General features: G+C 47.2%; 1 long non-coding RNA gene across 1 annotated transcript; it reads left to right on the top strand.

The window, feature by feature from the left end:
* Nucleotides 1–9,899: 9,899 nt before the first annotated feature.
* On the top strand, nucleotides 9,900–17,330 carry LOC101948576 (uncharacterized). Its single transcript, XR_010593707.1, has 3 exons — nucleotides 9,900–9,982; nucleotides 11,158–11,210; nucleotides 15,690–17,330. It is a non-coding gene; the product is annotated as an uncharacterized LOC101948576 (long non-coding RNA).
* Nucleotides 17,331–20,179: the final 2,849 nt, after the last annotated feature.

Below are 20,179 nucleotides of genomic sequence, written 5' to 3'. Positions count from 1 at the left end.
TTTCTCCTTGGGGGTTATGGCATGATGACCTGGCTTCACCACACTGTATTGTGAGCCACCACCTGTCTTTCACGCTGTAGACATGGTCAAGGCCCCTCTAATGCTAAAGTGTGGTGCCTAGAACTGGACATGGTACTCCAGCTGAGGCCTCACCAGTGCTAAGTACAGTGAGGAAATTACCTCTCGTTTCTTACATAGAACTGTTCTGTATATATACCCCAGAATTTGATTAGCTTTTTATGCATCTGAATCACATTGTTGACTCATCTTCAATTTGCGATTCACTATAACCCCCCAGAACCTTTTCAACAGTGCTAGTACCTAGCCAGTTATTCCCTCTTTGAATAAAGTCTTTTAGCACTTTGTGCACCCACATTATAGGCAGATGGGCCATATGCCATAGTAGGCAACTTCCTCATACCATCCCCTCCATAAGTTTATCAAGCTCTCCTACGGCCAGAGATGGTATGCTAGATGGGAAGGGCTCTAAGTCACCACAGAGAATTCTTACCCAGCTGTCTTGCTGGTGGATCTCACCTACAGCATCAGGGTCTAACGGATTGCCATACTTGGGGTTGGGAAGAAATTCTCCCCCAGGTGAGATTGGCAGAGACCCTGAGTGGGGTGCCTTCCTCTGCAGCATAGGGCACGCGTCACTTCATAGTAGGGTGACCAGACAGCGGAGAATTAAGGGTGGCACGGTATATGATGTATTGCCATCCTTACTTCTGCACTCCTGCTGGTGGTGGTGCTGTCTTTTGAGCTGGGCTCCCAGTCAGCAGCCACCTCTTTCCAGCCATCCAGCTCTGAAGGCAAAAAATCAAAGAACCACCAAGTTACAAGAAATTTTTCACACTATGTAACATAACGTGATTTTGGCAAAAAAAAAAAAAAAACCAACAATAACAACTTCAAAACACTATACAGAACAACAGATTGCCATACTTGGGGTTGGGAAGAAATTCTCCCCTAGGTGAGATTGGCAGAGAGCCTGAGTGGGGTGCCTTCCTCTGCAGCATAGGGCATGGGTCACTTCATAGTAGGGTGACCAGACAGCAAATGTGAAAAATCGGGACAGGTGGTGGTGGGGTAATAAGAGCCTATATCAGAAAAAGACCCCAAAATTGGGACTGTCCCTATAAAATCAGGACATCTGGTCACCCTACTTCATAGTGTGAATTAGAGTAAATGGATTCTCTGTAACTTCAATTCTTTTTAAATGAAGATTTGTGTACTTCAGTAACTCAGGGCTAGGTTAGCAGCCTATTGCAGGAGTGAGTGGGCGAGGGTCTGTGGCCTGCGATGTGCCGGGAGTCACATTAGATGATCATGAGTTGAGCCGGATTCAGACTGGTGACCTACATGTGCAAGACCTGGTTCAAGAGACGGGCAAACAAAGAACTGAAAAAGATATAATGACCATCTGACTGAGGCAGGGGTCGCTCTCAACCCCCCCAAAACTGTGTGAAAGAATGTACAAAAACAAAAGGGTAAAATAAATCTTTATCTTGATTGTTTTAAAATATTAACTCTGCAATAACAGACCAGCAAGAAGGAAAGCCGATCGATAAATGATCCTTTCTCATGGCATTGTATTAAACCAGCTGGATAGAGCAGATGTAAGAGACAAGCTCTACTAAGTGGTGTTTTTTACGATGTACAGAAAAATCTGTTGTTCTGTATAGTGTTTTGAAGTTGTTGGTTTTTTTGCCAAAATCATGTTATGTTACATAGTGTGAAAAATTTCTTGTAACTTGGTGGTTCTTTGATTTTTTGCCTTCAGAGCTGGGTGGCTGGAAAGCGGTGGCTGCTGACTGGGAGCCCAGCTCAAAAGACAGCACCACCACTAGCAGGAGTGCAGAAGTAAGGATGGTAATACATCATATACCGTGCCACCCTTAATTCTCCGCTGTCTGGTCACCCTACTATGAAGTGATGCATGCCCTATGCTGCAGAGGAAGGCACCCCACTCAGGGTCTCTGCCAATCTCACCTGGGGGAGAATTTCTTCCCAACCCCAAGTATGGCAATCCGTTAGACCCTGACGCTGTAGGTGAGATCCACCAGCAAGGCAGCTGGGTAAGAATTCTCTGTGGTGACTTAGAGCCCTTCCCATCTAGCATACCATCTCTGGCCGTAGGAGATGTCTACTAACAGGAGTGGCAGATGGGCCATATGCCATAATAGGCAACTTCCTCATACCATCCCCTCCATAAGTTTATCAAGCTCACTCTTGAAACAAGTGAGTTTATTTGCCCTCACTAATCTCCTTAGAAGGCTGTTCCTGAACCATATTTCTCTGAACTGTCAAACCATTATATGCAAATTCCCCTGCGGGGGGAGACTTCCCTGATTTATCAGCCCAAAGATTTATTTATTTACACACAAGTGACTCCCTGTTCCTTTCACTGCAGGGGAATTTGTATAAAATGGTTTGACAGTTCAGAGGAATGTGGTTCAGGAACAGCCTTCCAAGGAAATTAGCGAGGGCACATAAACTCACTTGTTTCAAGACTGAGCTTGATAAACTTATGGAGGGGACGGTATGAGGAAGTTGCCTACTATGGCATATGGCCCATCTGCCTATAATGTGGGTGCACAAAGTGCTAAAAGACTTTATTCAAAGAGGGAATAACTGGCTAGGTACTAGCACTGTTGAAAAGGTTCTGGGGGGTTATAGTGAATCGCAAATTGAAGATGAGTCAACAATGTGATTCAGATGCATAAAAAGCTAATCAAATTCTGGGGTATATATATACAGAACAGTTCTATGTAAGAAACGAGAGGTAATTTCCTCACTGTACTTAGCACTGGTGAGGCCTCAGCTGGAGTACCATGTCCAGTTCTAGGCACCACACTTTAGCATTAGAGGGGCCTTGACCATGTCTACAGTGTGAAAGGCAGGTGGTGGCTCACAATACAGTGTGGTGAAGCCAGGTCATCATGCCATAACCCCCAAGGAGAAAGCACTGGTGTAGCGAACCTGTCAGAGTGTTTGAAGCTGTGGATATCCAATCAGGATCGCTGGTTAGCAGAGCTCTGTTTCAAGCTGGGCCAACGGGTGAGTTCTGGGTCAGAGCAGATAATGTGACTGAGCCAGATATTCAGCTAGTGAAAAAACCTCAGACCGTAGGGCCAGTGTTCAGTGTCGCCGGTGTCTCCAGGCCTCTCACAGGGGCAGAGCTCAGGAGCAGTGGAGCAGCCCAGTCAGTAAAAGAGCTAGATTCATAGATTCCAAGGCCAGAAGGGACCATTGTGATCTCTAGTCTGATCTCCTGTAGAATACAGCCATAGAACTGCCCCAAAATAATTCCTTTGGCACTCCTGCAGATCTTTTTAAAAACATCCAGGCTTGATTTAAAAATGGCCAGTGAGGGAGAATCACCATGAGCCTCAGTAAATTGTTCCCATGGCTAATGACCCTCACTGTTAAAAGTCTGCCCCTTATTTCCAGTCTGAATTTGTCTAGCTTCAGCTCCCAGCCATTGGACTGTGTTAAGCCTTTGTCTGCCGACTGAAGGGCCCAGTGTCAAATATTTCTTCCCTGTGCAGGTACTTACAGGCTATGATCAAGTCACCCCTTAACCTTCTCTTCGTTAATCTAACTAGGTTGAGCTCCTTGAATCTAGCACTAGAAGCAGGGCTGGCTCTAGGCAACAGCGTTCCAAGCATGTGCTTGGAGCAGCACTTTTCAAGGGGTGGCTGTAGAGGAGCCGGACTCACCCCTGCGGCGCCTCCTGCTGGTCGTCCAGGGAATAAGCTCACCAGCCTCTGGAGCGCCCTCTGCAGGCCGGTGATCCGCCTTGTCCTCTGCTGGCACCTGTGTCCCTCCCAGGACCCAGTGCCCCTATTACTGGGGTGCTGCCCCCTGGCAATACTCCACAGATCTGGGTCTCCCCTCCCTGGGGAACCCTCACCCACTAGCCCCACTTTGCCTCAGCACTAGCCCCTGCTCCCTGGGGCAGACTGCAGTATAGGCTACTCATCGCTGGCAAGGGGGGTTTGGACCTGCTGCCTTGGCCTAGCCCTGGGCTGCCCACTGCAACCCCCAGTACCCCTTGGCCTACTACCAGGCCGCAGCCTGGGGCTATCCAGGCTGGAGCTCCCCAGCTCCTCAGCCTTTCCCCAGGCCTGCTCCACTACAGGTATCCTGTCTAGTTCCCTGCAGCCAGGCCCTTCTCTCTCTGGAGGGGGAGGGAGAGAGACTCTATTGAGCTCCTGGCTCCTAGCCTCTTATATAGGCCTGCTGAGGCTGTTTGGGGCGTGGCCCCAGCTGCAGCCACTTCCCCCAATCAGCTCAGCCTTCACACTGCCTACTCCCTGGGCTATCTCAGGCCCTTCCAGGCAGGAGCAGGTGTCCAGCCTATTACAGCGGCACTCCGGGGTTTGTTTGTTTTTTTGCTTGGCGGCAGCACTCCGTCCCCCTCCCCCCTGCTTTTTTCTTTTTTGCTTCGGGTGGCAAAAAACCTGGAGCTGGCCCTGACTAGAAGGAAGGTTTTCTAATCTTTTATTCATTTGTAGCAGAGAGTCCTGTGGCACCTTTAAGACTAACAGATGTATTGGAGCATAAGCTTTCATGGATGAATACCCACTTCGTCAGACGCAGACCCACATGGGTCTGATGAAGTGGTTATTCACCCAAGAAAGCTTATGCTCCAATACATCTGTTAGTCTTAAAGGTGCCACTGGACTCTCTGTTGCTTTTTACAGATCCAGACTAACACGGCTACCACTCTGATACTTATTCATTTGTGTGGCTCTTCTTGGATCCCTCTCCAATTTATCAACATCCTTCTCGAACTGTGGACACCAGAAGAGGGCACAGTATGGCACTAGTGGGTTGACTTGACAGAAGCATCCGTAGAAGGCAATGAGAGGAAACGATTAGAACAGCTGCTTTTGTGAGATGCTACTGTGTTCTCCAAGAGTAATGAAGAGCTTGGGAGATATGATTGATGGAACATCAGACCCGGCAGTGTTCCTGTGAGGCAGCCCCCAGCTTGGATACTCCTGGCATAAGGTAGCAGTGAAAGATAAACTAAGTAGCCTGCTGGAGGATGTCTTGATGGAGTAAGCTATGTTAACTTGCACTTCACCAGTTGTAATTGTGAAAAAGCCCAAAGGAGACTTGAGGCTATGCTCTGACTGAATTCACAGACTATTTCAAGATGTCTACTCACTTCCCCACACAGCAGACATACAGGATAAAATATCAGAAGCAAAATAGTTCAGTCGTTTTGATTTGGTGTCTGGGTACGATCAGATTAAAGAGGCACATGAGGACTGAGTAAAAACTGCCTGTGTGACACTCTGTGGACTGTGTCAGCTCTGCAGAATGCCTTTCACACTCATTCAGCAAGAATGTTTCAGAGGGGAGTAAATTATCTAACCCAAGTTTTGAGAACTGAAGATGGGGGGAACATCTGGCAGAAATGGAAAGGATTCTAAAGCAGTGAGTGTTCTCCATTGTTCAGAGTCATTTCAGGTCCAAACACAACACCACTGTGGTTTTCCAACCATCAATATTTCCAGACACACAGTAACAGGAACGTGGGCAGCTGTACTCATGGGCCTTTCTCATAGTTGCTGATGGTGACCCTACTGCATCAACAATTGCTAGTTTCCCTTGTGTGGCTTCTCTCTGATTGGGCAATTCCCTACAATGGCATTTGCCTTTGCCTCGCCTGCAGATGTCATCTGGCCTGGGACCACACAGGAAACAGCCTCTCTCATCTGACCTAAGGGACACCTGCAAAGAGCTTGCCCCTGGGCCAGCTTCATTTTTTTCATCAGTTTACTGTGACAGATGTGAGACCTGGGATGCAGAGAATCGTAGAAATGTAGGGATGAAAGGGAGAAGTCACTAAGTCCAGCCCCTAGCTCTGGGGCAGGACCACATAAACCTAGAGGATTCCCAACAGGTGTTTGTCCAACCTCTTCTTAAAAACCTCCAGTGATGGGGATTCCACAACCTCCCTCGGAAGCCTGTTCCAGAGCTTAAACTACCCTTCTAGGTAGAAAGTTTTTCCTAATATGGAACCTGAATCTCCCCTGCAGCAGATTAAACCCACTATTTCTTATCTGACCTCCACTGCACATGGAGAACAATGGGTCAATGACCTCTTTAAACAGCCCTTACCATATTGGAAGCAGGAAGCCTATGTGTAGCAGGCCCCCCTCACTCTTCTTTTCTCGAGACTAAACATACCCAGTTGTTTAAACCTTTCCTCATAGCTCAGGTTTTCTAAACCTTTCATAATTTTTGTTGCTCTCATCTGGACTCTAATTTGTTCGCCTCTTTCCTAAAGTGTGGTGCCCAGAACTGAACATTGTACTCCACCTGAGGCCTCACCTGTGCCGAGTAAAGTGGGGAAATGATCTCCCATGTCTTACATAAGACTGTCCTGTAAATACACCCCAGATTTGTATGAACCTTTTTTGCAAATGCATTCCATTGTCGACTCATCTTCAATTAGTGATTCACTATAAGCTCAGATCCTTTTCAGCAGTATAACCTTCTAGCTAGTTATTCCTCATTTTGTAGTTGTGCATCTGATTTGTCCTTCCTAAGTGAAGCACTTTGCACTTAACTTTATTGAATTTCATCTTGTTGAATTCAGACCAATTCTCCAATTTATCAAAGTCGTTTTGAATTCTAATCCTGTCCTCCAAAGTGTTTGCAACCCCTCCCAGCTTGGTGTTGTCTTCAAATTTTATAAGCATACACTCCATTATCCAAGTCAGTAGTGAAAATATTGAATAGTACCAGACCCATGACTGACCCCTGCAGGACCCCACTAGATGTGCCCTCCCAGTTTGACAGCAAATTAATTCATAATTACTCTTTGAGAAGGGTCTTTCAACCAGTTGTGCACCCACCTTATAGTAATTATAGCACAAGGACTTGAAATATTGAAATGAGCCTGACTTGCATGGACTTTTGTGACAATAAATGGGAAATGTGTTTTCAGGGTCCTGGCTTGCTGAGTGGGTTCCTTGAGGACTCCCTGAGGGGTGGTTAATGGAAATTCCCCAACAATTCCTATGTAAAAACTCAGACTTTGAAGCTTCGTCCCCAGAGAGGAGGCAATTGATGGGTCTTAGCTTTTCAGGAGGCTAGAGATCAAAGGCGTAAGCTATATACCAAGGGTGCCCAAACATACCAATCCTCCAGGCCACATACAATAATCTTGAGAAGTTTGAGAGCCAGGTGCGCCTGCCGGACCTTGGGGCTTCAGCCCTACTCCCGCTGAAGCCCTGAGCCCTGGCAGGCGTGCCCTACAGGGCTGAAGCCCTGAAACCTCACTCCCCGCTGGGCAGAAGATCCTAACCCCACCTGCCCATCCCAGGGCAGAAGCCCCGAGCTTCCCTCCCTCAGTCTGTTAGGTGGAGAATGGGATGGGATGGGAGGAGGGGGGTGGCAAGCTGCAATTTCACTGTAAAAGAGCTGCATGCGGCTCTTGAGCTGTGGTTGGATCACCCCTACTACATACAGAAACAGATGAACGGTGCCAGGTTGTTCTTCCTGAAGTGAAACGTGACATGAACTTGTAATGAAGGGAGCGAGTTGGGGGACAAAACTGCAGTTAACCCTTAAACTGTGACAGTAGCAATCATTGCTTGAAGTGCTGCATCAGGTGCAAAGGAGTCACCGCAAGGCTGGGAATTAACAGCTGATATCTTTAAGGAACCCCCAATTTCTGCTTCCACATTTTGAACTCTGCATGTAATCTGCTTCAGAGGTTGATCCAGGATGTTATCTTCCTTCACCAGCAGGTTATGAAGTCCCCCTGTTAAACAGTTTATAAACTGGCTTTTCACACAGGATTCTCTCACAGCTTCCAACCAGGCATAGACCCCTCTGTGCATTCCCAGTTCCAGATTCAGCCCTGAAGGTTCTGTTTCATTCAAGCCACTTCTCAGTCAGGGTGGGGCAGGGAAAGCCCTATTTAAGAGTCTCCTCAATGCACACGAATAGCTATGCAGGGGTTCCCCTCTCTACCTCCTCCTTGCTGGCCATTCCTTCTGTTTTCCAAAAAAGCCAATCCTTCCTCATAGCACTTGGATAAGTGTTTGCGTAACTGTCTGTAACATCCACACTCCATACTAAATCCTGGTAAAATGCTATGGCATCACCATCCAAGCACACTGCTAGGTACTTTGCTATTTTCTCTTCAGTCCATGAATGTCTGTCAAATGCCCATTGATTCCAGTCTCACCCCACGACCAGTACATTTCTTCTCAGTCAAAAGAGCTTTTGCCATCTTGAAGCTGCTGCCACCAGGGACTGCGAGTTATATGAGCCCGTGGTGCTTGGGCTCCAGGAATATTAAGGGCCTGGGGGCCTGGCTCCACCAATGTTTGGGGCTGGGTCTCTCCCCAGCAGGCGATTCTGAGTTGACTCCGAGGGGGGATGGGCTTATCCCGGCTGGACCTCCTGAATAGCAGCCTGGGGGGGCTTGGGTGAGTGTCGTGCTAGGGGGGGAGAGCCCCTCCCGGAGCTATTTGCTGCCAGCAGGAAGAGGGCTTGGGGGAGTCCTCCTCTCTGGCCCCCTGCACCAGCACCAGGGCATCCTGCTTGCTGCACCCCAAACTCTTCATCCTGCACCCAGCCCCACGCCCCGCAACCCCTCCCACCTCCCAACCTTCTGTCCCAGCCCAGAGCCTCCACCCAGCACCCAAACCTCCTCCCAAACCCCGCACCTAGCACCAAACCCCCTCCCACACCTAGCACCCCAAACCCCCTCCCACACCCAAACTCCACAACCTGCACCCAGTACGCAAACTCCCTCCCAGAGCCCTCACCCAAACTCTCTCCCAGAGTCTGCACCCCAAACCCCTCCTGCACCCAAACTCCCTCCCAGAGCCTTAGGCAGGTGTGTGGGGCGGGCGGGACTTGAACCCGTTCTGGGCACCACCAAAAATTATACAAATCTGCCGCCCCTGGCTGCCATCAGTTGTAACAGCTGCTTATGGAATCACAGGGATTTTTTGGAACATTGCAAATACCAATTCCAGCACACCACACAGGAGTAATACTTCATAGAATCATAAAAGATTAGAATTGGAAGAGATCTCAGGATGTCATCAAGTCCAATCCCCTGCTCAAAGCAGGACCAACGCCAACTAAATCATCCCAGCCAGGGCTTTGTCAAATCAGGCCTTAAAAGTCTCTAAGGATGGAGATTCCACCACCTCCCCACGTAACCCATTCCAGTGCTTCACCATCCTCCTAGTGAAATAGTGTTTCCTAATATCCAACCTAGACCTCCCCCCCTGCAACTTGAGACCATTGCTTCTTGTTCTGTCATCTGCCACCATTGAGAACAGCCGAGCTCCAGCCTCTTTGGAAACCCCCTTCAGGTAGTTGAAGGCTGCTATCAAATCCCCCCCCCCCACTCTTCTCTTCTGCTGACTAAATAATCCCAGGTCCCTCAGCCTCTCCTCGTAAGTCATGTGCCCCAGGCCCCTAATCATTTTCATTGCTCTCCGCTGGACTCTCTCCAATTTGTCCACATCCCTTCTGTAGTGGGGGGACCAAAACTGGATGCAATACTCCAGATGTGGCCTCACCAGTGCCGAATAGAGGAGAATAATCACTTCCCTCAATCTGCTGGCAACGCTCCTACTAATACAGCCCAATATGCCGTTGGCCTTTTTGGCAACAAGGGTTGACTCATATCCAGCTTTTCATTTACTTTAATCCCCAGATCCTTTTCTGCAGAAAAATTATTTCAAAAGAAATGCTTCAACGACATTGTTGTTACCATTTATGGCATTATCCTGGGGCACTGAGTTGCTTCTTGACATAGATAGCACAAGTGGTGAACTCCTATTGGGCAGCTATGTAATATTGTGATAGTGAGCAGCCGATGTTCAGGTATAAAGCCGGTTGGAGAGGGTATCTCCTGTCTGCAGCAGCAGTTGGATAGGAAGGTGCATTGAGAGCTCCCAAGTGTCAGAAGCTGAAGCCAGAAGCCAAGGTATAAATCGTTATTTGTTATTATGCTTTGTCTAGGAAGTTGATGAAAGTACCTAGAGAAGAATGACAGAGTGTTTGTGGGTTTAGTATGCACAGTTCACATGAGCTCACCACATCCCCTGAGATGATTTTGTAGGGAGGAGATACAGAGGGTCCTGTGGCACCTTTAAGACTAACAGAAGTATTGGGAGCATAAGCTTTCGTGGGTTACCCATGAAAGCTTATGCTCCCAATACTTCTGTTAGTCTTAAAGGTGCCACAGGACCCTCTGTTGCATTTTACAGATTCAGACTAACACGCCTACCCCTCTGATACTAGGGAGGAGATGTTACTGCTACCACCAGGCGTGAGAATGCACCTCCTGTATTTAGGGAAGGTGGTTTTGGATAGCACAAGTTCTGACAGAGGGAGACCACACCAAATACTATAGGAAGGGGAGAGAATGTAGGAAGAGGTGGCAGATACTACAGGAATGAAGAAAAACTCTCTTTCCCTGCTTTGTGGCTGCTTCTGACTTACACACACACACACACAGCTCCTCACAAATCAATCCGCAGCCCTTGTGTTTGCATCCAGTCTAGTCTTTGGGTGGTGGCTTCCATTTTTTCAGTGGTCATTAAACAAATGAGTATTTAACTGCTATGTTTTTTAGCCTGAATGAAAGCTGGGTGCCATGCCCATAGCTTCAATGAGGTGTGTGACTGCCTGTAGGTCAGACACGCTTGGTGGGAGCCACCCAACCTCCAGCATAACAGTATGTTATAGGCAAGAAATGCTCACAGTAAGAGAAATGCATGTTTGTGATCTTTAGTTCTTCTGTTGAAGAGAAGAAGAAGAAGAAGAAGAAGAGCAACCTGCTTGTTCTGGGCTTTGTGCACATCAACACTGAAACATTTGCAATGGCCAATTGTTTCAATAAGATGGGGGTGGGGTGGGAGAGAGAGGGGGGATTGGCCACTGGAGGTTTTTATGTGAACTCCGGTGATTTTTAGCTTTGCTTTACAATCCTTAAGTATTTAATCATCACGAAGAAGAACAAGGGAAGTATTAATATTCCTCTTGTACAGATGGGGAAACTAAGGCACAGAGGTTAACATGAAAAATTTCAGTTGAGTGCCTAAAGTTAGGCTCTTAAATCCATATTCTTGCAGCTTTGTAACAGTCTAATCTTCACAGGTTTTCTGAATTGGGGCCAGTAGGAGGAGGCAGACGAGCACACACTACAGGAGGTGAGTACATACTGCATGAATGTAGCTGAGACAAAATAGGAATTTGGCTCATAGGAAATTGTAATAATTTGACATTTGTTTATGTCCCAAATTGGAAAAATATCAAAAAATTTCACAAAAGAATTTGTTTAGTAAATGTTGAAACATTTTGTTTCAAGTCAGTTTGACATTGAACTGCATTTGCTTATTGCCTCATGGGACAGGTAGTTTGGGGTACCTCATGCGTTCATTCTTCCCTATGGGGCAGGCTTCCTGCCAAGAATACATCTCCGTGACGTGCCATGTGGCTCTGTCAGAAGGGAGACCACAGTGCATCATGGGAATGTAGTCTGGGTAAGGGTCCAGGTAATAGTTGAGAATGGGGGGCACAAAGCACCTGCACTATGACTCCCATGAACCATTAAGGCACTCTAGGCGGAAGCGGTGTACTGTTGAATAGCCCGGAAATGAAACATTTTCTTTTGATTTCCCCCCAAAATTCAGCAAAATTGAAAATTTCCCATTGAAAATTTAGATTTTTTAGAAATTGTCCAAAAATCATTTCAATAGAAAATGCCCAATCAGCTCTATGTACAATGGAGACCCTGGCCAGGCCCCATTCTCTGCCACGACCATCTACTTCTGGGATCTTCGGCTCCCTTTCATCACACAACATTAGAATTATGTCAGCTTTATACAGCTATAACCTGGTGCCCCTCAGAGTTCCTATCCATAGGGAACATTGCTAATTTATGTCAGAATAAATCAGCATAAATCCTTCTATTGTGTATGTAAGATTGCATTACACCGGTGGTGAATCTGGCCCAGTAAATGCAAACACTTTACACCAAAGCACCATGTGCCCCTAGGCAGCCAGTGGAACTATCTGTGTGAGTAAAGTTGCGCAGCTGCTTACATGTCTGCAGGACTGGCTCCAAACTATGGTAACCAATGCCACTGCAGGGTGTTTCTCTAAGTCCTGTGGCACACTAGTTCCTTCTGGATGTCTGGTACGGTGGCTGTGTACCACCGGCTCAGAGTCGAGCATTGTAAGTGCTCCGTGCACTAGACTCTGCAGGCTCAAAATCCATTCTTCTTTCGCTCCTTGCTTTCATCATGGCCCTGTCTCTCTTTCTTGATTCTCTAACATTCCTTCCCTTTCTCTCATCTTCTCTCTCTAGCTCTCACCGCTTGCCCATAGCCCTTCTCTTCTCCTCCTATCTGTGTGGTGTCCTCTCTCTTCAGTCCCCTTTCTCCCTGCTTTCCCATCCTTTCCAAGCCAACTCTTTCCCAAAATCCCAGAGGGGAAGAGATAGCAGCAGGGGGTATCTGTTAAGGGTACACTCCTCCCTCATCCCCAGCATGCGGGATATCAGGGATGGGAGGTGGACAGTGTCTCTTTTTCCTCATCCAAAACCTCAGTCTGAAGGAGGAAAAGTCTTGTGGATATTTGGATTTGCTCTGCCTCCCCTTCCCAGTCCCCAGTGGGAGGAGCCCTGAGATGGCCTCTCCACCTCTTGCTCCTCAACAATTTGCTCAGAACTCACAGGCATTTTCTGTCAATTTATATCCAGTGCTCAAAGTCTGGATGCAAACGCTGAACTTGATTTATGTGCTCGCTCACTCTCTCCCTCTCGTCTCCATGTGGAGAAGCTTTTCTCAACCTGTGCACTGTGACCCCAAATTGGTTCACCAGAATGTACCAAAGGGTGGTGTGGGAGGCCTGAGGGTGGAAGGGTCCAGTCCTGCCCCGGGGAGGTGGGGTTGCCCTGTGGGGTTGCAGAGCCTGTCCCATTCACGTCACAGCAGTGGCTCTGTCTCAGGGTTCACTCACCGCAAAAAGTGCCTCCTCCTGGTCGCTCTGGGGATTAGGTCTGGCCAGGCGTTGTGGCCTCTTCTGGTGGTGTCTTTCTCATTGTCCAGTCATACCCTCTGCAACTCAGGGTGTTCCCTTTTCTTGACTTGGCTCTCCAGCCAGGTCACTTGCTTGTTTCCCCTTCCAGGGCAAATGATCTAAGGCAGTCGATTGTCCTTTGCCTGGCCTATGCCACATCCTCAGTGGCTGGTAGGGGAACCCAGGCCACCTTCTACTCCATTTTCCAGTCCAGGGACCCTATCTCTAGCAACGGTGGCCTGCTCACTCCCAGACCATATTGCTGTGTCCCTGAACTCCTTCCTACTTCACAGCTCTATCTTCTATCTCCCCATCCCTCTGGGTTTGCCAGCCCAAGCTCCCTCCTCTCAGGGACCGACGGCAGACTACTCCCCTGCATCCCCAAACACACCTTCCTTCTCCCAGGGGGTGATTGCAGCCTGCTTCCCTGCAGCCCTATTTCTGCTCTCTGTTTCCGGGCTTTATACAGGCCCCTCTTGTTCCTGTTCAGCTGAGCCTGCTTCCAGTTAGTGGCCCCTTCGCAGCCTAAATCTCTCCTCTGCTCATGCTTAACTGGTTGATTGGACCTCTCAGGGCAAGTGTGGGGAATACAGCCCTTCACAGGCTCCTGTAACTATGGTCCCATGGGCCTGACTGGGCTTGGCTTCCTGCTCTGGGGTTGCCGTGCTGCTCTCCTTTGACCCAGCCACCCCTCTGTCATGATGAAGGGGGACTGGGCAGGCCAAATTTCAGGGAGTGGGGCTGAGCCCCATGTGCAAGGTCACAATGCCACACACAAAAATACGGCAAGGGGTGCACTGGGCCCAACCTGAGCAGTACGGCATCCCCAGAAGTCACAATGCACTGAATGGGGAGCCAAGCCCAGCCACCCCACGGAACAGGAGTCACAGGAGCTGCTGCTATGGTGCTCACCATGTACTTGCTTAGTACTTATTTCATCCATGTATATATTGTATATCGTGGGTGAGAAATATTTAGTAAGCCAGATGTGTTTGCACTAAGGCTATTTACTGGGTTGTGACCTGTGAGCTTCTCTGCACTGGAGGAGACATTTGCTTCATGCTCTGAGAACTTTACAGAGATGAGAGCTGGTCAAAAAGTATTTGGAAAGAAAAATTTTCTGTTAGAAAATGCTGATTCATTGAAATCAACGCATTCTGCAGGAATGTGTTGGTTTTGATGAAATTTGAAACAAAGCTTTTCAGTGAGCTGTAAAAATTCTGGTTCAGTCTTACTGGAATCATAGAAGTGTAGGACTGGAAGGGATCTCAATAGGTCATCTAGTCCAGTCCCCTGCACTCAAGTCAGGATTAAGTGATAACTAGACCATTCCTGACCAGTGTTTGTCTAACCTGTTCTTAAAAACCTTGGGTGACGGTTGAATCCACAACTTCCCCAGGTAATTAACCATCCTGACAGTTAGGAAGCTTTTCCTAATGTCCAACCTAAACCTCCCTTCCTACAATTTAAGCCCATTGCTTCTTGTCTTCTCCTTAGCGGTTAATAAGAACAATTTTTCACTCTCCTCCTTGAAACAACCTTGTATGTCCTTGAAAGCTGTTATCATGTCCCCCCTCCGTTTTCCCTTCTCCAGACTAAACAAACCCAATTTTTTCTATCTTCCCTCATAGGTCACGTTTCTAGACCTGTGATAATTTTTGTTGCTCTTCTCTGGACTTTTTCGAATTTGTCTACATCTTTCCTGAAACGTGGTGCCCACAATGCTCCAGCTGAGGCGCAGGTTTTCGTAACACTTTGGTTGCCACAATTTTGCAGCTGTTTGATCTCTAATTTGAAATGTATTATATCTTAATTTTAATTATATTATAGAAAGGGGTTAACTGCCACCCCAGCACCTGCTTGTGGCCAGGAGTGCCTCTGCAGTGCCTTGTTTTCCCCTTTTTCTGGGCTCCTTCAGCAAACTCCACACAGTCTCTCTTTCAACACAACCCTTTTGGGGACTCTGTCTTTTTATTAGCATTATTAACGTAACAAATTTCTCAAAACAAACACAAAAGAAATCCTCCCCCCAGGCTTAAGCTGGGCACAGCCCCTCTTCCTTGAAGTATTGTCCTTTCCTTGGGGACCACTGCATCCAGTAGGACAAGCCACCCTGTTATAATTATATGATACCAGCTACCAAACACAGTAGCAGTTACCACTTTTATTGCTTTTATTTTATATTATAATTTTAAAATATTCTACCCTAATTCAATAGAAAATAAAATTATATACAAATAATATATTAAACAGTCAAAATTGGAGAGAAAAAATTCAATTTTATCAAAACAAAACATTTCCATTGACAGAGACTGCAATTCTTCATAGGCTGTGGAGTTGCAGGTTGGGAGCAGGCAATAGACCCTGGAGTAAGCTGGTGGGGGAAAAGACCCTACTCTTATTCCCGCTGGCTAAACGTTTGAGGAAGGAGTTTGCCCATTCCCTCTATACATTTGCCCATGCTCCCACTCATTTTGTTCTATGGTTTGTGTATTTATCTGTTGTTTCAAATTATGCTAATTTCCTGATTTTTCATCCCAGCACAGAGAGTCTCCACTGAGTAGGGGTTGCCTCCCAAGCTGTGACTCTCTGTTCTCTCTCCACAGCTTCTCAGTCACTGCTTCTGCTCCAAGAACCAATTGCAAAGATCCTGCCACACCCACCAAAATGAATGGGATCATCATTTATGAGCATGCAAACTTCCAAGGTAAATCCAAAGAATTCACTTCTGACATCGCTGACTTGAAGCCTGCAGACTGGGCCCACTGTGTCTCCTCTGTAAAGGTCACTGGCCAACCCTGGGTGGCATATGAGCATCCTAATTATTCAGGCAAGTTCCTGGTGTTTGAGGAAGGTGAATACAGCTTTGTTGTTGAAGATATGAATGACAAGATCACTTCTCTCAAGCTGATCACTGAAAACCTGAAGAATCCCAAGATCACTCTGTATGAACATGCCAACTATCAAGGGGAGATCAGGGTGGTAACAGAAGCAACTAGTCTGAGCAAGGGATCTTTCAATGACCGAGTGTCTTCCCATAAGGTGCAGAGCGGTGCCTGGCTATTGTGTGAACATGAGGATGGAAGCGGCTTGAATTATGTTGCCCGGAAAGATGAACAGCTTCTAAACTATGAATCGATCAATTTAAATGACAAGCTTTCATTTCTGCGCCCCCTGAGAGCCGGCTGGCGCTAGTTCTGATGGGCTGCAGAGCCTGCCATTCTGGGGTGCCATTGATCGGCTGAGCCCCTACAGTTAGAGCTCTGCCCATGTTTGCACTTCATTGCTCCACACACCACAGAATCAGTGAATTTGGGAAACCGCCACTCATCCTGTGCTGTGCTTCATAGCCTGGTATCCTGCTGTTTGTCCCCCAAGGCCGCGCCAGAACTTTGTCTAGAACTTCACCCCCCCAGTCTCCTTCATGCTCTCCCTGATCAGCAGCTTCCTCTGGGGTGTTCCCTCCCCTCCCAGACCCTTCACACAGCTCTAACTAGGAGGCTTATTCAGGGATCTGCTGGCCTTTCTCTGTCATTTATTTTCCTTTCAATCCCTTCTCCCGGGATAAGACAACCTCTGGAGTTCCCTGAGCTCTACATTTCTATGATTCTATGATCATAGAGGGTCCCCCAGAAGTGTTTGAGCCAACCTTGGGAATATCCTGCCCCATTATCTCCATGACACCCAGAGACAGATTGAAAGGAATGTCCACATGGATGAAACAGAAGGAATCAACCAAACAGATCTTCAGCAAACCTTGATCACCACAATCTAAAGAAAGTGTGAGATTTCCAGTTTATACAGCTTCATGTGGGGTGGGAAAGGGGATGGGGAGGGGATCATGTTCTTTGTGGAGATAGGAACTTCCAGCACCTCCTAGTATCAGCACCCACCAACAGGGAAAAAATCATGGTATGCCACTGGCTAAGAGATCTCACACAGTGCTTGTCATCTGCGCCCTAACATGCCATGTCAAGATTGATCGAGTTGATCACCATCTAGGATGGGAGAAGAAGAACTGAGCATGAGGTGCACCAGAGCACACTGCTCATAGCACCAACCCAGGGCATCGATCCAGGAGTAAGCTCCAGCATGGAGGTGGCTCCACAAACCCGTTGTGTTTCCTACCTCTTCCATCCCAACATGCTCATGTCGGCTTCCAAGAAAGGGTTGAAGGGTTTCAAGTCCGCTAGCTTCTCTGAGTGATTTATTGTTAACCTGCTCCAATAAAATGATTTGCAGTGAAACTTGGGCTAATGGTCTCCTGTTCCGATAGCCAGTAAAGGTTCAGGCCCCAGGACAGCTCCTTCCTGCATAGTAACTGCCTTGATCCAGACTGGACTTAGCTTTTCAGAGCAGAAGGAACTCAGCGCCAACACGTTTCCTCTGGGGATGGCACAGCTGGAGGGAAGCTGTGATTCTGCTTCACGATGCCCCCTCTTCCTGGTCCCCCAGAAATCTTTGTGTGGGTGGCTCACAAGGGTCAGTCCCATGGGTGGAGCTGGGTCAGGTGAAGAGCAGGAGCAGGACGGCCTCATATCCCCCATGTCTTATGGGGCATCCCATTGCAATAGAATGTGCAGCAGAGTCAGCAGAGTGGCGTATGGAAAGTTCATCTAACTGAACTCTAATGTGTAGATGGATGTTATCAAGAAGGAACCCTTGTAATAGATTCATAGAGTTTAAGAATGGAAGAGGCCATTATGTTCCTCTGGTCTGACCTTCTGTGTGACAGAGGTCACCGGATTTCTCCCAGCCATTCCTATAACACGTGGTTGAATTCGATCAGTGTTTCTCAAGCTTTACAGGTGGGAGACAACTTCTTCAATGTCAAAATTCTCTGCAACCTCTCACATTTATGAAAGGAATAGTAAACATTATTTACTATTATTAGTCAATGATAACACTGATATACTCACAGAATTTGTGTGTGATTTGAGAGGTTGGCAGAGTGTAAGGGTGAGTGGGGAGCAAGAATTTATTTGCTTTAGTTTGTATTTTCTATGCCTTGCAACCATTGGCTTTGGTGGCCCCCCGGAGAAACACTGAACTATACCATATCTTTTCGAAAGACAGACAGACTCTGTTTGAAGACTCTAAGTGATGATTAATCACATCCCTTGGTAACATTCAACAGCCTAGTGGCTAATTATTCTCAGTGTTAAAAAGTTGCATCATATTTTCAATTTGATTTTTTTTAACTTCAATTCCCTCCACCTCTTTTGGATCTCATTCTGCCTTTGATCAGACATCTTCACTCCGAGGAGGTACAGACTGATCAAGTTGTGTCTTAACTGAACACGAGCTCTGTGGCAAAAGGGGCTAACACAATACATTGCACGGGAAACTCATGATGCAGCTGGTTATCTACATTGATCCCCTGGGTCCTCTTCACAGTTGTTGCTTTCCTGGATATAGGCCCTCTAGTTGAAAAAGGGTCTCTGTGAAAATAATAGCATGGAATCACATATTGATTCAAACACATGAGAAAAAAACCTTTGTTACAGTTAGGGTAACTCAGGACAAATATCCAGCTCAAAACTACCAAAACCAAAAAACAGACAGTAAAGCCATGCAACTGCATGCAGAATTTTGTCTAATCACATACATCTCCACAGCCACTCAACATAGAGACTATACATCCCCACAAGCCATTCAACTGTTACCAACCACAATCACCATGGTGACCGCCCAGGCAATCCCCTGTCCCTTTGTGATGACAGTGGCCCTGTGTAGTGCGCTTGTATTTCCTAAGGTGGATGGGTTGGATTTGGAGTTCACTGCGAAACAAATATATAGTTGTTCTCTATGCAAAGTATTCCAAGCAGCCTGGCCAGATTAAAGCATAAGCACTATAGAGCTGTGCCTAGAGCCCCAGCTCCTGGAGTCACATGATGAGGGCAGAATCTCAGCTTTCACTTAAAAAATGTAAATTTCGAGCAAATTAACACTTTGAAAATGTGACCCAAGTGTAACCGATACTAGTGGTGTCTGCCTGGGTCTACAGAGAGCCTGAAACAACATTTCTGAGAGGTGTGAACTGTCTCACTCATCCCCATGGGATTTTCACTCTCATATGCATCGTTCTGGGGGTCCCCGCCAACACCACCCAGTCTGAGAACACTGTGTGGCAGAGGAGTGAATAAGGCCTGGTCACCTACCCATCCAAGCAGATATACCTCACCTGTGAAGATAAGTCCTGGGGGGGGGGGGGGTAGGGAGCCAGCTGCCACTCCTGACTCTCCAAGTGGGGAGAAGGGATCCCCATCTCTGCTGCTGCTAAGGGTGGGAGGTCCTGCTGCGAGTCCTGCCATGGATGAAGGGGCTCCATACAGCTTCCCCTCCAGAGGGGAGGTGGCCCCCTTGCCACTGGGTGTTATGATAAATAATTTTTCCATGGGTCAGGGGATGCTATAGTGTGATCACGCACAAAGTAATTTCCAGGAATTTAGAAAACTCTGCTTCCAGGAGTTGCTTGATGAGGCAGAACAGTGTGTGTGTTTGGAGGACGGAATAAAGCTCCTATGTTGCATTGTCTTGGCTCTCTCTTGTGAAGTGCTTGAACACTGAACATGGCATCAGAAACGAGTCAGCACCTGCAGGTCTGTGCAACCAGAAACAAATAATTTTAAACCAAATAAACCCATCCAATCATGCAATAACAACAACAAAGAATTATTGAATCAGAGGACTGGAAGGGACCTCAAGAGGTCTTCTAATCCATTCCACTGCACTCAAGGCAGGAACAAGCACTATATAGACCATCCCTGTCCAACCAGTTCTTAAAAATCTCCAGGATGTAGATTTCACAACATCCCTAGACAATTTATTCCAGTGCCTAACCACCCTGACACTTAGGAAGTTTTTCCTAATGTCCAACCTAAACCTCCCTTGCTGCAATTTAAGCTCATTGCCTCTTGTCCTACCTCCGAGGTTAACAAGAACAATTTACTTCCCTCCTCCTTGTAACAACCTTTTATGTACTTGAAAACCCCTCTCACTCTTCTCTTGTCCAGACTAAACATGCCCAATTTTTTCAATCTTCCCTCATACGCCATGTTTTCTAGACCTGTCATCATTTGTTGCTCTTCCCTGG

This window comes from Chrysemys picta, chromosome 1, assembly GCF_011386835.1.
Source record: "Chrysemys picta bellii isolate R12L10 chromosome 1, ASM1138683v2, whole genome shotgun sequence".
Classification (NCBI taxonomy): Eukaryota; Metazoa; Chordata; order Testudines; family Emydidae; genus Chrysemys; species Chrysemys picta.
Note: the sequence above shows the minus strand (reverse complement) of the source record. Positions and strands in the feature narration are given on the sequence as shown.